The following is a 17,990-nucleotide window of genomic DNA, read 5'->3' as shown; positions in this document are numbered from 1 at the left end:
TGGAAGGCACATAGGAAGGGTGTTTGTGGTCACTCAAATGATTGAAACCTGGTTGATGCACTACCAAAGCTGGGGTACCAGGGGGGAACATTTGAGGGGTATTGAGATGGTGGTGTCCAGAGGTCAAAATATGTTTCAGAGACACAGAGGTACTGCGGTCCTGGTCCCACATTGGGGGTAGACAAAAGTCCCTGCTAAAGATTTCTGTCCAACTGTTACCACATTTTGTGCAGCCTGGCTCCCTCTGTAACGATTCCCCAGTGTCTTTCGATCCTACAGATGACTGTAGCAAACTTCCCAAATTTTTTCTTGGCCTCATACTCCCAAAGGAGTGCCTGACATTTGCCAGCCTAACGATACTCACATTCTGGGAAAAACCTCACTAACTATGCATATTTATCTACCACACATGGCAAATCCTTACAATTGCAGAACATCATATCGCACTTGTCATCTTTGAGGTACTGTAAGTATTTGGATTTGAGGGAAATATTCATCCTTGCTTGCTCTCTCCCATCTGAAGTCTATGGTGCTGCTGTTCCTTTCTCACATGTCCCTTCAAAGAGACAAGTGACACACAGACTCAATCACTCAGCAAACATATATGCTTTGACGTTTTCATCTTGCTGTTTACCTTCCAAATATTCCCCCTGAACCGCAAATAAAGGCCTGCCATTCCTCATCCCCTCAGTCAAAGCAGTCCTTCGCTCCTTAGGCCCTGCAAGACCACCATGAACAAGAATCATGTCAGCAAGCAGAAGAAAAGCCTCAGTGTGCTCTTTTGTTCATACTGCTGCCCTCTAGTAACACTTCATGGCAACTGCAGCATAGGAATGGGACTGAGAAGAGGGCTGTCCTATGCAAATAATATCCTCCCATGCATACTTTCTTCTGAGACGGTCGGCGGCTTGTGCCGTGATACCGCCTCCAACAAATGGTCTTCAACCAAATTTTAAAAAAGCCCACCTGCCTTAGACGAAGGATTTTGCCACTCGAAGGAAGCACATGGGGACATCACCCTCATTTAGCAGGGTCCTAAATTGCCTGCTGTCAGCCTGTATACAGAACAAGGGCGTTCGTGGGCGTTCGTGAGCGTTCCTCAAAGAAAGGAGGTGGGTGATTAATTCACAGTGCCAGGGCAGGCCCAGCCCAGCCCAGCCCAGCCCAGCGCAGCCCAGCCCGGCACAGCGCACTGCTGTGGAGGTCCATTCCTTCACATCCTGCAGCAGGCATGATGCAGACCTACTAGAGCAAAGGCTTGACTCTGCCCTTGTCTGTCTCTTAAAGAAAACAATCTTTCTAGCTTCTTATTGCACCTGATAAATGGACTCTAGCTTGCCTCAAACTTGACCCATCATTTCATTAGCCAGAGCTCATACTTGACCTTTATTTCTATCCAAGCTCACTGGCACCAAACCCCTGATTTGAGCGAGTTACTCACACCAAAATGAAAAATCACCATCATCCAACCTATTTTACAATAAGTGTAGCACCTTCCTCGCATTCTTGTGCTCAGTTATAACCCCCAATACCACAATTGCACTCTGCAATTCACCAAACTTAAAGGAAAAAGAATGAAGACATTGATAAAGGAAGACAAGGCCTTGTCCCTATTGCACCTACTTGAGAAATAGGGAGGTTGGTAGAAGGTCATGAGGGAAAACATTTGAAATTTTGGGACACACAACCCAAAAAGAGTGTCCACTTTTCTCCTCTGTTACCAAGTAAAAAAAAATCTTAGCAAAAAAAAAAACATTCACTTTTTGAAAATTTCCACCTTGGGATACCTCTACAGCATTGGCAGGATTCGAACCCTGGCCTGTGAGGGCTGTCTGCACCAAAGGTACAAGACTTACCTTTGAGCTATAGCTCCTTAGTGGTCTAGAGGATTGCTGTAGTAACTATAAGCAACATACAGGCCTTGGTGTCCTTCCCGGCGGCTTCCATTGCACATGAAAAGGATGACCATGACATAAGGACAATTTGATAGGCTACATACATGGAAACCAGTGTGGTCCAGTGGGTAAGTGCCTGCCTTCCATGCAGGCAACCAGGGTTCAAATCCCGGGTTCGGCACCAGGTGACTGATGGTGGCAGAGCAGAGGTAAGTTGGAGGTGGGCCTAAATGGCCAATTGGTAAGTAAAATGTGTCTGTGTGTTGTGTACGAGTGGAATCATGCCTAGTGAATGAGGGATTGCAGATTGGTTGGTAAATAAAATAGGTGTGGCCTGAACAGAGAAAGGTAACAGGTGTTGTGAGGAGGAGGACCCTAATCAGAGTGGGTGGGGTCAGAGAGGAGGAGCCAGGTCAGAGAGGAGGGGTATAGGTGGATCCTAGTCAGAGTGGGTGGGGTTAGAGAGGAGGAGTATAGGAGGAGCTGGGTCAGAGAGGAGGGGTATAGGAGGAGCCTAGTCAGAGTGGGAGGGGTCAGAGAGGAGGAGTATAGGAGGAGCCTAGTCAGAGTGGGTGGGGTTAGAGAGGAGGGGTATAGGCAGAGCCTGGGCAGAATGGGTGGGTTCAGAGAGCAGAGGAAGGGGAGGAGTATCCTGACTTATTGTGGGGTACTGCAAATACTTTTTTACTGCACCCCCCTATACTCTCTGATTTCTGTTGGGGGGGCAGTCAAAATTTGGGGGAGCAGTATTAAAAGGTGCTTAGGCGCAACGTGAAGGCGATGGGGTGCACACAATGGCTTGGCTTCCAGGTACTTTTTGGGGGGCTACCATTAGTTTTAATTGCTCTGATCCTCCCTCATGGGGTGTACCCCAAATGGTTAGGGGCCACGGGGGGCAAGAAGCTGTTTGACAGTTTCTATTAACAACAGGGGTCACCATACGATTCTGCTGCAGTTATGGTATTCAAAGGTAAAACAAGGAGCATTTGGCTGTATTTTTGCAGGTGGGGTGCCCCAAAATGTTACTGCCAGCAGCAGCAGCAGCCCCCTTCCTCGCCACCCTGCAGATTGGTATAGGTACCTTTAGGACATTTCTGTTGAAAACAGAGGCTATAGCGAATCGCGCTACAAAATCCGAGAGCACTAACACTTGCTAAATAAAGGTGGCATCGGAGCATACGAATGAGGCAGGGAGAGGCTACTGTTGCAATTGGTTTGGTGGGTCATAGTGAATAACCTGGGAATGCAAATAGGCAGAAGTGTGAGGATTGGCAGTGTCTGTAGAGAATTTTGGCATGCTCTTCAGTTGATGTTTTCCTCCTTGAACTACAGAGGAAAGGCCTGGCCTTACTGTTGGGCAAAACATGTATTTATGATTTTAAGAAGTGTAGTCTGGATGTACTGAGAGGGCCTGTACAGTACGGTAAATGCCTGTATACCCCTGCAATGTGCATCCAACTGTCACTTGAGATTGAACAGCAAACGAAGCAGCTGGGTTACTGACTGAATGTAAATGGAAGGCACATAGGAAGGGTGTTTGTGGTCACTCAAATGATTGAAACCTGGTTGATGCACTACCAAAGCTGGGGTACCAGGGGGGAACATTTGAGGGGTATTGAGATGGTGGTGTCCAGAGGTCAAAATATGTTTCAGAGACACAGAGGTACTGCGGTCCTGGTCCCACATTGGGGGTAGACAAAAGTCCCTGCTAAAGATTTCTGTCCAACTGTTACCACATTTTGTGCAGCCTGGCTCCCTCTGTAACGATTCCCCAGTGTCTTTCGATCCTACAGATGACTGTAGCAAACTTCCCAAATTTTTTCTTGGCCTCATACTCCCAAAGGAGTGCCTGACATTTGCCAGCCTAACGATACTCACATTCTGGGAAAAACCTCACTAACTATGCATATTTATCTACCACACATGGCAAATCCTTACAATTGCAGAACATCATATCGCACTTGTCATCTTTGAGGTACTGTAAGTATTTGGATTTGAGGGAAATATTCATCCTTGCTTGCTCTCTCCCATCTGAAGTCTATGGTGCTGCTGTTCCTTTCTCACATGTCCCTTCAAAGAGACAAGTGACACACAGACTCAATCACTCAGCAAACATATATGCTTTGACGTTTTCATCTTGCTGTTTACCTTCCAAATATTCCCCCTGAACCACAAATAAAGGCCTGCCATTCCTCATCCCCTCAGTCAAAGCAGTCCTTCGCTCCTTAGGCCCTGCAAGACCACCATGAACAAGAATCATGTCAGCAAGCAGAAGAAAAGCCTCAGTGTGCTCTTTTGTTCATACTGCTGCCCTCTAGTAACACTTCATGGCAACTGCAGCATAAGAATGGGACTGAGAAGAGGGCTGTCCTATGCAAATAATATCCTCCCATGCATACTTTCTTCTGAGACGGTCGGCGGCTTGTGCCGTGATACCGCCTCCAACAAATGGTCTTCAACCAAATTTTACAAAAGCCCACCTGCCTTAGACGAAGGATTTTGCCACTCGAAGGAAGCACATGGGGACATCACCCTCATTTAGCAGGGTCCTAAATTGCCTGCTGTCAGCCTGTATACAGAACAAGGGCGTTCATGGGCGTTCGTGAGCGTTCCTCAAAGGAAGGAGGTGGGTGATTAATTCACAGTGCCAGGGCAGGCCTAGCCCAGCCCAGCCCAGCCCAGCCCAGCCCAGCCCAGCCCAGCCCAGCCCAGCCCAGCCCAGCCCAGCGCAGCCCAGCCCGGCACAGCGCACTGCTGTGGAGGTCCATTCCTTCACATCCTGCAGCAGGCATGATGCAGACCTACTAGAGCAAAGGCTTGACTCTGCCCTTGTCTGTCTCTTAAAGAAAACAATCTTTCTAGCTTCTTATTGCACCTGATAAATGGACTCTAGCTTGCCTCAAACTTGACCCATCATTTCATTAGCCAGAGCTCATACTTGACCTTGATTCCTATCCAAGCTCACTGGCACCAAACCCCTGATTTGAGCGAGTTACTCACACCAAAATGAAAAATCACCATCATCCAACCTATTTTACAATAAGTGTAGCACCTTCCTCGCATTCTTGTGCTCAGTTATAACCCCCAATACCACAATTGCACTCTGCAATTCACCAAACTTAAAGGAAAAAGAATGAAGACATTAATAAAGGAAGACAAGGCCTTGTCCCTATTGCACCTACTTGAGAAATAGGGAGGTTGGTAGAAGGTCATGAGGGAAAACATTTGAAATTTTGGGACACACATGCCAAAAAGAGTGTCCACTTTTCTCCTCTGTTACCAAGTAAAAAAAAATCTTAGCAAAAAAAAAAAACATTCACTTTTTGAAAATTTACACCTTGGGATACCTCTACAGCATTGGCAGGATTCGAACCCTGGCCTGTGAGGGCTGTCTGCACCAAAGGTACAAGACTTACCTTTGAGCTATAGCTCCTTAGTGGTCTAGAGGATTGCAGTAGTAACTATAAGCAACATACAGGCCTTGGTGTCCTTCCCGGCGGCTTCCATTGCACATGAAAAGGATGACCATGACATAAGGACAATTTGATAGGCTACATACATGGAAACCAGTGTGGTCCAGTGGGTAAGTGCCTGCCTTCCATGCAGGCAACCAGGGTTCAAATCCTGGGTTCGGCACCAGGTGACTGATGGTGGCAGAGCAAAGGTAAGTTGGAGGTGGGCCTAAATGGCCAATTGGTAAGTAAAATGTGTCTGTGTGTTGTGTACGAGTGGAATCATGCCTAGTGAATGAGGGATTGCAGATTGGTTGGTAAGTAAAATAGGTGTGGCCTGAACAGAGAAAGGTAACAGGTGTTGTGTGCAGGAGGAGGAGGAGCCTAGTCAGAGTGGGCGGGGTCAGAGAGGAGGTGCCAGGTCAGAGAGGAGGGGTATAGGTGGAGCCTAGTCAGAGTGGGTGGGGTTAGAGAGGAGGAGTATAGGAGGAGCTGGGTCAGAGAGGAGGGGTCAGAGAGGAGGGGTATAGGCGGAGCCTGGGCAGAATGGGAGGGTTCAGAGAGCAGAAGAAGGGGAGGAGGATCCTGACTTATTGTGGGGTACTGCAAATACTTTTTTACTGCACCCCCCTATACTCTCTGATTTCTGTTGGGAGGGGGCAGTCAAAATTTGGGGGAGCAGTATTAAAAGGTGCTTAGGCGCAACGTGAAGGCGATGGGGTGCACACAATGGCTTGGCTTCCAGGTACTTTTTGGGGGGCTACCATTAGTTTTAATTGCTCTGATCCTCCCTCATGGGGTGTACCCCAAATGGTTAGGGGCCACGGGGGGGCAAGAAGCTGTTTGACAGTTTCTATTAACAACAGGGTTCACCATACGATTCTGCTGCAGTTATGGTATTCAAAGGTAAAACAAGGAGCATTTGGCTGTATTTTTGCAGGTGGGGTGCCCCAAAATGTTACAGCCAGCAGCAGCAGCAGCCCCCTTCCTCGCCACCCTGCAGATTGGTATAGGTACCTTTAGGACATTTCTGTTGAAAACAGAGGCTATAACGAATCGCGCTACAAAATCCGAGAGCACTAACACTTGCTAAATAAAGGTGGCGTCGGAGCATACGAATGAGGCAGGGAGAGGCTACTGTTGCAATTAGTTTGGTGGGTCATAGTGAATAACCTCGGAATGCAAATAGGCAGAAGTGTGAGGATTGGCAGTGTCTGTAGAGAATTTTGGCATGTTCTTCAGTTGATGTTTTCCTCCTTGAACTACAGAGGAAAGGCCTGGCCTTACTGTTGGGCAAAACATGTATTTATGATTTTAAGAAGTGTAGTCTGGATGTACTGAGAGGGCCTGTACAGTACGGTAAATGCCTGTATACCCCTGCAATGTGCATCCAACTGTCACTTGAGATTGAACAGCAAACGAAGCAGCTGGGTTACTGACTGAATGTAAATGGAAGGCACATAGGAAGGGTGTTTGTGGTCACTCAAATGATTGAAACCTGGTTGATGCACTACCAAAGCTGGGGTACCAGGGGGGAACATTTGAGGGGTATTGAGATGGTGGTGTCCAGAGGTCAAAATATGTTTCAGAGACACAGAGGTACTGCGGTCCTGGTCCCACATTGGGGGTAGACAAAAGTCCCTGCTAAAGATTTCTGTCCAACTGTTACCACATTTTGTGCAGCCTGGCTCCCTCTGTAACGATTCCCCAGTGTCTTTCGATCCTACAGATGACTGTAGCAAACTTCCCAAATTTTTTCTTGGCCTCATACTCCCAAAGGAGTGCCTGACATTTGCCAGCCTAACGATACTCACATTCTGGGAAAAACCTCACTAACTATGCATATTTATCTACCACACATGGCAAATCCTTACAATTGCAGAACATCATATCGCACGTGTCATCTTTGAGGTACTGTAAGTATTTGGATTTGAGGGAAATATTCATCCTTGCTTGCTCTCTCCCATCTGAAGTCTATGGTGCTGCTGTTCCTTTCTCACATGTCCCTTCAAAGAGACAAGTGACACACAGACTCAATCACTCAGCAAACATATATGCTTTGACGTTTTCATCTTGCTGTTTACCTTCCAAATATTCCCCCTGAACCGCAAATAAAGGCCTGCCATTCCTCATCCCCTCAGTCAAAGCAGTCCTTCGCTCCTTAGGCCCTGCAAGACCACCATGAACAAGAATCATGTCAGCAAGCAGAAGAAAAGCCTCAGTGTGCTCTTTTGTTCATACTGCTGCCCTCTAGTAACACTTCATGGCAACTGCAGCATAAGAATGGGATTGAGAAGAGGGCTGTCCTATGCAAATAATATCCTCCCATGCATACTTTCTTCTGAGACGGTCGGCGGCTTGTGCCGTGATACCGCCTCCAACAAATGGTCTTCAACCAAATTTTACAAAAGCCCACCTGCCTTAGACGAAGGATTTTGCCACTCGAAGGAAGCACATGGGGACATCACCCTCATTTAGCAGGGTCCTAAATTGCCTGCTGTCAGCCTGTATACAGAACAAGGGCGTTCATGGGCGTTCGTGAGCGTTCCTCAAAGGAAGGAGGTGGGTGATTAATTCACAGTGCCAGGGCAGGCCCAGCCCAGCCCAGCCCAGCCCAGCCCAGCCCAGCCCAGCGCAGCCCAGCCCGGCACAGCGCACTGCTGTGGAGGTCCATTCCTTCACATCCTGCAGCAGGCATGATGCAGACCTACTAGAGCAAAGGCTTGACTCTGCCCTTGTCTGTCTCTTAAAGAAAACAATCTTTCTAGCTTCTTATTGCACCTGATAAATGGACTCTAGCTTGCCTCAAACTTGACCCATCATTTCATTAGCCAGAGCTCATACTTGACCTTTATTTCTATCCAAGCTCACTGGCACCAAACCCCTGATTTGAGCGAGTTACTCACACCAAAATGAAAAATCACCATCATCCAACCTATTTTACAATAAGTGTAGCACCTTCCTCGCATTCTTGTGCTCAGTTATAACCCCCAATACCACAATTGCACTCTGCAATTCACCAAACTTAAAGGAAAAAGAATGAAGACATTGATAAAGGAAGACAAGGCCTTGTCCCTATTGCACCTACTTGAGAAATAGGGAGGTTGGTAGAAGGTCATGAGGGAAAACATTTGAAATTTTGGGACACACAACCCAAAAAGAGTGTCCACTTTTCTCCTCTGTTACCAAGTAAAAAAAAATCTTAGCAAAAAAAAAAACATTCACTTTTTGAAAATTTCCACCTTGGGATACCTCTACAGCATTGGCAGGATTCGAACCCTGGCCTGTGAGGGCTGTCTGCACCAAAGGTACAAGACTTACCTTTGAGCTATAGCTCCTTAGTGGTCTAGAGGATTGCTGTAGTAACTATAAGCAACATACAGGCCTTGGTGTCCTTCCCGGCGGCTTCCATTGCACATGAAAAGGATGACCATGACATAAGGACAATTTGATAGGCTACATACATGGAAACCAGTGTGGTCCAGTGGGTAAGTGCCTGCCTTCCATGCAGGCAACCAGGGTTCAAATCCCGGGTTCGGCACCAGGTGACTGATGGTGGCAGAGCAGAGGTAAGTTGGAGGTGGGCCTAAATGGCCAATTGGTAAGTAAAATGTGTCTGTGTGTTGTGTACGAGTGGAATCATGCCTAGTGAATGAGGGATTGCAGATTGGTTGGTAAATAAAATAGGTGTGGCCTGAACAGAGAAAGGTAACAGGTGTTGTGAGGAGGAGGACCCTAATCAGAGTGGGTGGGGTCAGAGAGGAGGAGCCAGGTCAGAGAGGAGGGGTATAGGTGGATCCTAGTCAGAGTGGGTGGGGTTAGAGAGGAGGAGTATAGGAGGAGCTGGGTCAGAGAGGAGGGGTATAGGAGGAGCCTAGTCAGAGTGGGAGGGGTCAGAGAGGAGGAGTATAGGAGGAGCCTAGTCAGAGTGGGTGGGGTTAGAGAGGAGGGGTATAGGCAGAGCCTGGGCAGAATGGGTGGGTTCAGAGAGCAGAGGAAGGGGAGGAGTATCCTGACTTATTGTGGGGTACTGCAAATACTTTTTTACTGCACCCCCCTATACTCTCTGATTTCTGTTGGGGGGGCAGTCAAAATTTGGGGGAGCAGTATTAAAAGGTGCTTAGGCGCAACGTGAAGGCGATGGGGTGCACACAATGGCTTGGCTTCCAGGTACTTTTTGGGGGGCTACCATTAGTTTTAATTGCTCTGATCCTCCCTCATGGGGTGTACCCCAAATGGTTAGGGGCCACGGGGGGCAAGAAGCTGTTTGACAGTTTCTATTAACAACAGGGGTCACCATACGATTCTGCTGCAGTTATGGTATTCAAAGGTAAAACAAGGAGCATTTGGCTGTATTTTTGCAGGTGGGGTGCCCCAAAATGTTACTGCCAGCAGCAGCAGCAGCCCCCTTCCTCGCCACCCTGCAGATTGGTATAGGTACCTTTAGGACATTTCTGTTGAAAACAGAGGCTATAGCGAATCGCGCTACAAAATCCGAGAGCACTAACACTTGCTAAATAAAGGTGGCATCGGAGCATACGAATGAGGCAGGGAGAGGCTACTGTTGCAATTGGTTTGGTGGGTCATAGTGAATAACCTGGGAATGCAAATAGGCAGAAGTGTGAGGATTGGCAGTGTCTGTAGAGAATTTTGGCATGCTCTTCAGTTGATGTTTTCCTCCTTGAACTACAGAGGAAAGGCCTGGCCTTACTGTTGGGCAAAACATGTATTTATGATTTTAAGAAGTGTAGTCTGGATGTACTGAGAGGGCCTGTACAGTACGGTAAATGCCTGTATACCCCTGCAATGTGCATCCAACTGTCACTTGAGATTGAACAGCAAACGAAGCAGCTGGGTTACTGACTGAATGTAAATGGAAGGCACATAGGAAGGGTGTTTGTGGTCACTCAAATGATTGAAACCTGGTTGATGCACTACCAAAGCTGGGGTACCAGGGGGGAACATTTGAGGGGTATTGAGATGGTGGTGTCCAGAGGTCAAAATATGTTTCAGAGACACAGAGGTACTGCGGTCCTGGTCCCACATTGGGGGTAGACAAAAGTCCCTGCTAAAGATTTCTGTCCAACTGTTACCACATTTTGTGCAGCCTGGCTCCCTCTGTAACGATTCCCCAGTGTCTTTCGATCCTACAGATGACTGTAGCAAACTTCCCAAATTTTTTCTTGGCCTCATACTCCCAAAGGAGTGCCTGACATTTGCCAGCCTAACGATACTCACATTCTGGGAAAAACCTCACTAACTATGCATATTTATCTACCACACATGGCAAATCCTTACAATTGCAGAACATCATATCGCACTTGTCATCTTTGAGGTACTGTAAGTATTTGGATTTGAGGGAAATATTCATCCTTGCTTGCTCTCTCCCATCTGAAGTCTATGGTGCTGCTGTTCCTTTCTCACATGTCCCTTCAAAGAGACAAGTGACACACAGACTCAATCACTCAGCAAACATATATGCTTTGACGTTTTCATCTTGCTGTTTACCTTCCAAATATTCCCCCTGAACCACAAATAAAGGCCTGCCATTCCTCATCCCCTCAGTCAAAGCAGTCCTTCGCTCCTTAGGCCCTGCAAGACCACCATGAACAAGAATCATGTCAGCAAGCAGAAGAAAAGCCTCAGTGTGCTCTTTTGTTCATACTGCTGCCCTCTAGTAACACTTCATGGCAACTGCAGCATAAGAATGGGACTGAGAAGAGGGCTGTCCTATGCAAATAATATCCTCCCATGCATACTTTCTTCTGAGACGGTCGGCGGCTTGTGCCGTGATACCGCCTCCAACAAATGGTCTTCAACCAAATTTTACAAAAGCCCACCTGCCTTAGACGAAGGATTTTGCCACTCGAAGGAAGCACATGGGGACATCACCCTCATTTAGCAGGGTCCTAAATTGCCTGCTGTCAGCCTGTATACAGAACAAGGGCGTTCATGGGCGTTCGTGAGCGTTCCTCAAAGGAAGGAGGTGGGTGATTAATTCACAGTGCCAGGGCAGGCCTAGCCCAGCCCAGCCCAGCCCAGCCCAGCCCAGCCCAGCCCAGCCCAGCCCAGCCCAGCCCAGCCCAGCGCAGCCCAGCCCGGCACAGCGCACTGCTGTGGAGGTCCATTCCTTCACATCCTGCAGCAGGCATGATGCAGACCTACTAGAGCAAAGGCTTGACTCTGCCCTTGTCTGTCTCTTAAAGAAAACAATCTTTCTAGCTTCTTATTGCACCTGATAAATGGACTCTAGCTTGCCTCAAACTTGACCCATCATTTCATTAGCCAGAGCTCATACTTGACCTTGATTCCTATCCAAGCTCACTGGCACCAAACCCCTGATTTGAGCGAGTTACTCACACCAAAATGAAAAATCACCATCATCCAACCTATTTTACAATAAGTGTAGCACCTTCCTCGCATTCTTGTGCTCAGTTATAACCCCCAATACCACAATTGCACTCTGCAATTCACCAAACTTAAAGGAAAAAGAATGAAGACATTAATAAAGGAAGACAAGGCCTTGTCCCTATTGCACCTACTTGAGAAATAGGGAGGTTGGTAGAAGGTCATGAGGGAAAACATTTGAAATTTTGGGACACACATGCCAAAAAGAGTGTCCACTTTTCTCCTCTGTTACCAAGTAAAAAAAAATCTTAGCAAAAAAAAAAAACATTCACTTTTTGAAAATTTACACCTTGGGATACCTCTACAGCATTGGCAGGATTCGAACCCTGGCCTGTGAGGGCTGTCTGCACCAAAGGTACAAGACTTACCTTTGAGCTATAGCTCCTTAGTGGTCTAGAGGATTGCAGTAGTAACTATAAGCAACATACAGGCCTTGGTGTCCTTCCCGGCGGCTTCCATTGCACATGAAAAGGATGACCATGACATAAGGACAATTTGATAGGCTACATACATGGAAACCAGTGTGGTCCAGTGGGTAAGTGCCTGCCTTCCATGCAGGCAACCAGGGTTCAAATCCTGGGTTCGGCACCAGGTGACTGATGGTGGCAGAGCAAAGGTAAGTTGGAGGTGGGCCTAAATGGCCAATTGGTAAGTAAAATGTGTCTGTGTGTTGTGTACGAGTGGAATCATGCCTAGTGAATGAGGGATTGCAGATTGGTTGGTAAGTAAAATAGGTGTGGCCTGAACAGAAAAAGGTAACAGGTGTTGTGTGCAGGAGGAGGAGGAGCCTAGTCAGAGTGGGCGGGGTCAGAGAGGAGGTGCCAGGTCAGAGAGGAGGGGTATAGGTGGAGCCTAGTCAGAGTGGGTGGGGTTAGAGAGGAGGAGTATAGGAGGAGCTGGGTCAGAGAGGAGGGGTCAGAGAGGAGGGGTATAGGCGGAGCCTGGGCAGAATGGGAGGGTTCAGAGAGCAGAAGAAGGGGAGGAGGATCCTGACTTATTGTGGGGTACTGCAAATACTTTTTTACTGCACCCCCCTATACTCTCTGATTTCTGTTGGGAGGGGGCAGTCAAAATTTGGGGGAGCAGTATTAAAAGGTGCTTAGGCGCAACGTGAAGGCGATGGGGTGCACACAATGGCTTGGCTTCCAGGTACTTTTTGGGGGGCTACCATTAGTTTTAATTGCTCTGATCCTCCCTCATGGGGTGTACCCCAAATGGTTAGGGGCCACGGGGGGGCAAGAAGCTGTTTGACAGTTTCTATTAACAACAGGGTTCACCATACGATTCTGCTGCAGTTATGGTATTCAAAGGTAAAACAAGGAGCATTTGGCTGTATTTTTGCAGGTGGGGTGCCCCAAAATGTTACAGCCAGCAGCAGCAGCAGCCCCCTTCCTCGCCACCCTGCAGATTGGTATAGGTACCTTTAGGACATTTCTGTTGAAAACAGAGGCTATAACGAATCGCGCTACAAAATCCGAGAGCACTAACACTTGCTAAATAAAGGTGGCGTCGGAGCATACGAATGAGGCAGGGAGAGGCTACTGTTGCAATTAGTTTGGTGGGTCATAGTGAATAACCTCGGAATGCAAATAGGCAGAAGTGTGAGGATTGGCAGTGTCTGTAGAGAATTTTGGCATGTTCTTCAGTTGATGTTTTCCTCCTTGAACTACAGAGGAAAGGCCTGGCCTTACTGTTGGGCAAAACATGTATTTATGATTTTAAGAAGTGTAGTCTGGATGTACTGAGAGGGCCTGTACAGTACGGTAAATGCCTGTATACCCCTGCAATGTGCATCCAACTGTCACTTGAGATTGAACAGCAAACGAAGCAGCTGGGTTACTGACTGAATGTAAATGGAAGGCACATAGGAAGGGTGTTTGTGGTCACTCAAATGATTGAAACCTGGTTGATGCACTACCAAAGCTGGGGTACCAGGGGGGAACATTTGAGGGGTATTGAGATGGTGGTGTCCAGAGGTCAAAATATGTTTCAGAGACACAGAGGTACTGCGGTCCTGGTCCCACATTGGGGGTAGACAAAAGTCCCTGCTAAAGATTTCTGTCCAACTGTTACCACATTTTGTGCAGCCTGGCTCCCTCTGTAACGATTCCCCAGTGTCTTTCGATCCTACAGATGACTGTAGCAAACTTCCCAAATTTTTTCTTGGCCTCATACTCCCAAAGGAGTGCCTGACATTTGCCAGCCTAACGATACTCACATTCTGGGAAAAACCTCACTAACTATGCATATTTATCTACCACACATGGCAAATCCTTACAATTGCAGAACATCATATCGCACGTGTCATCTTTGAGGTACTGTAAGTATTTGGATTTGAGGGAAATATTCATCCTTGCTTGCTCTCTCCCATCTGAAGTCTATGGTGCTGCTGTTCCTTTCTCACATGTCCCTTCAAAGAGACAAGTGACACACAGACTCAATCACTCAGCAAACATATATGCTTTGACGTTTTCATCTTGCTGTTTACCTTCCAAATATTCCCCCTGAACCGCAAATAAAGGCCTGCCATTCCTCATCCCCTCAGTCAAAGCAGTCCTTCGCTCCTTAGGCCCTGCAAGACCACCATGAACAAGAATCATGTCAGCAAGCAGAAGAAAAGCCTCAGTGTGCTCTTTTGTTCATACTGCTGCCCTCTAGTAACACTTCATGGCAACTGCAGCATAAGAATGGGATTGAGAAGAGGGCTGTCCTATGCAAATAATATCCTCCCATGCATACTTTCTTCTGAGACGGTCGGCGGCTTGTGCCGTGATACCGCCTCCAACAAATGGTCTTCAACCAAATTTTACAAAAGCCCACCTGCCTTAGACGAAGGATTTTGCCACTCGAAGGAAGCACATGGGGACATCACCCTCATTTAGCAGGGTCCTAAATTGCCTGCTGTCAGCCTGTATACAGAACAAGGGCGTTCATGGGCGTTCGTGAGCGTTCCTCAAAGGAAGGAGGTGGGTGATTAATTCACAGTGCCAGGGCAGGCCCAGCCCAGCCCAGCCCAGCCCAGCCCAGCCCAGCCCAGCGCAGCCCAGCCCGGCACAGCGCACTGCTGTGGAGGTCCATTCCTTCACATCCTGCAGCAGGCATGATGCAGACCTACTAGAGCAAAGGCTTGACTCTGCCCTTGTCTGTCTCTTAAAGAAAACAATCTTTCTAGCTTCTTATTGCACCTGATAAATGGACTCTAGCTTGCCTCAAACTTGACCCATCATTTCATTAGCCAGAGCTCATACTTGACCTTTATTTCTATCCAAGCTCACTGGCACCAAACCCCTGATTTGAGCGAGTTACTCACACCAAAATGAAAAATCACCATCATCCAACCTATTTTACAATAAGTGTAGCACCTTCCTCGCATTCTTGTGCTCATTTATAACCCCCAATACCACAATTGCACTCTGCAATTCACCAAACTTAAAGGAAAAAGAATGAATACATTGATAAAGGAAGACAAGGCCTTGTCCCTATTGCACCTACTTGAGAAATAGGGAGGTTGGTAGAAGGTCATGAGGGAAAACATTTGAAATTTTGGGACACACAACCCAAAAAGAGTGTCTACTTTTCTCCTCTGTTACCAAGTAAAAAAAAATCTTAGCAAAAAAAAAAACATTCACTTTTTGAAAATTTCCACCTTGGGATACCTCTGCAGCATTGGCAGGATTCGAACCCTGGCCTGTGAGGGCTGTCTGCACCAAAGGTACAAGACTTACCTTTGAGCTATAGCTCCTTAGTGGTCTAGAGGATTGCTGTAGTAACTATAAGCAACATACAGGCCTTGGTGTCCTTCCCGGCGGCTTCCATTGCACATGAAAAGGATGACCATGACATAAGGACAATTTGATAGGCTACATACATGGAAACCAGTGTGGTCCAGTGGGTAAGTGCCTGCCTTCCATGCAGGCAACCAGGGTTCAAATCCCGGGTTCGGCACCAGGTGACTGATGGTGGCAGAGCAGAGGTAAGTTGGAGGTGGGCCTAAATGGCCAATTGGTAAGTAAAATGTGTCTGTGTGTTGTGTACGAGTGGAATCATGCCTAGTGAATGAGGGATTGCAGATTGGTTGGTAAATAAAATAGGTGTGGCCTGAATAGAGAAAGGTAACAGGTGTTGTGAGGAGGAGGAGCCTAATCAGAGTGGGTGGGGTCAGAGAGGAGGAGCCAGGTCAGAGAGGAGGGGTATAGGTGGATCCTAGTCAGAGTGGGTGGGGTTAGAGAGGAGGAGTATAGGAGGAGCTGGGTCAGAGAGGAGGGGTATAGGAGGAGCCTAGTCAGAGTGGGAGGGGTCAGAGAGGAGGAGTATAGGAGGAGCCTAGTCAGAGTGGGTGGGGTTAGAGAGGAGGGGTATAGGCAGAGCCTGGGCAGAATGGGTGGGTTCAGAGGAAGGGGAGGAGTATCCTGACTTATTGTGGGGTACTGCAAATACTTTTTTACTGCACCCCCCTATACTCTCTGATTTCTGTTGGGGGGGCAGTCAAAATTTGGGGGAGCAGTATTAAAAGGTGCTTAGGCGCAACGTGAAGGCGATGGGGTGCACACAATGGCTTGGCTTCCAGGTACTTTTTGGGGGGCTACCATTAGTTTTAATTGCTCTGATCCTCCCTCATGGGGTGTACCCCAAATGGTTAGGGGCCACGGGGGGGCAAGAAGCTGTTTGACAGTTTCTATTAACAACAGGGTTCACCATACGATTCTGCTGCAGTTATGGTATTCAAAGGTAAAACAAGGAGCATTTGGCTGTATTTTTGCAGGTGGGGTGCCCCAAAATGTTACTGCCAGCAGCAGCAGCAGCCCCCTTCCTCGCCACCCTGCAGATTGGTATAGGTACCTTTAGGACATTTCTGTTGAAAACAGAGGCTATAACGAATCGCGCTACAAAATCCGAGAGCACTAACACTTGCTAAATAAAGGTGGCATCGGAGCATACGAATGAGGCAGGGAGAGGCTACTGTTGCAATTAGTTTGGTGGGTCATAGTGAATAACCTCGGAATGCAAATAGGCAGAAGTGTGAGGATTGGCAGTGTCTGTAGAGAATTTTGGCATGCTCTTCAGTTGATGTTTTCCTCCTTGAACTACAGAGGAAAGGCCTGGCCTTACTGTTGGGCAAAACATGTATTTATGATTTTAAGAAGTGTAGTCTGGATGTACTGAGAGGGCCTGTACAGTACGGTAAATGCCTGTATACCCCTGCAATGTGCATCCAACTGTCACTTGAGATTGAACAGCAAACGAAGCAGCTGGGTTACTGACTGAATGTAAATGGAAGGCACATAGGAAGGGTGTTTGTGGTCACTCAAATGATTGAAACCTGGTTGATGCACTACCAAAGCTGGGGTACCAGGGGGGAACATTTGAGGGGTATTGAGATGGTGGTGTCCAGAGGTCAAAATATGTTTCAGAGACACAGAGGTACTGCGGTCCTGGTCCCACATTGGGGGTAGACAAAAGTCCCTGCTAAAGATTTCTGTCCAACTGTTACCACATTTTGTGCAGCCTGGCTCCCTCTGTAACGATTCCCCAGTGTCTTTCGATCCTACAGATGACTGTAGCAAACTTCCCAAATTTTTTCTTGGCCTCATACTCCCAAAGGAGTGCCTGACATTTGCCAGCCTAACGATACTCACATTCTGGGAAAAACCTCACTAACTATGCATATTTATCTACCACACATGGCAAATCCTTACAATTGCAGAACATCATATCGCACTTGTCATCTTTGAGGTACTGTAAGTATTTGGATTTGAGGGAAATATTCATCCTTGCTTGCTCTCTCCCATCTGAAGTCTATGGTGCTGCTGTTCCTTTCTCACATGTCCCTTCAAAGAGACAAGTGACACACAGACTCAATCACTCAGCAAACATATATGCTTTGACGTTTTCATCTTGCTGTTTACCTTCCAAATATTCCCCCTGAACCGCAAATAAAGGCCTGCCATTCCTCATCCCCTCAGTCAAAGCAGTCCTTCGCTCCTTAGGCCCTGCAAGACCACCATGAACAAGAATCATGTCAGCAAGCAGAAGAAAAGCCTCAGTGTGCTCTTTTGTTCATACTGCTGCCCTCTAGTAACACTTCATGGCAACTGCAGCATAAGAATGGGACTGAGAAGAGGGCTGTCCTATGCAAATAATATCCTCCCATGCATACTTTCTTCTGAGACGGTCGGCGGCTTGTGCCGTGATACCGCCTCCAACAAATGGTCTTCAACCAAATTTTAAAAAAGCC

This window comes from Lissotriton vulgaris, chromosome 2_1 (assembly GCF_964263255.1).
Source record: "Lissotriton vulgaris chromosome 2_1, aLisVul1.2, whole genome shotgun sequence".
Classification (NCBI taxonomy): domain Eukaryota; kingdom Metazoa; phylum Chordata; class Amphibia; order Caudata; family Salamandridae; genus Lissotriton; species Lissotriton vulgaris.
The sequence above is the reverse complement of the archived record's forward strand: the minus strand, read 5'-3'. Positions refer to the sequence as shown.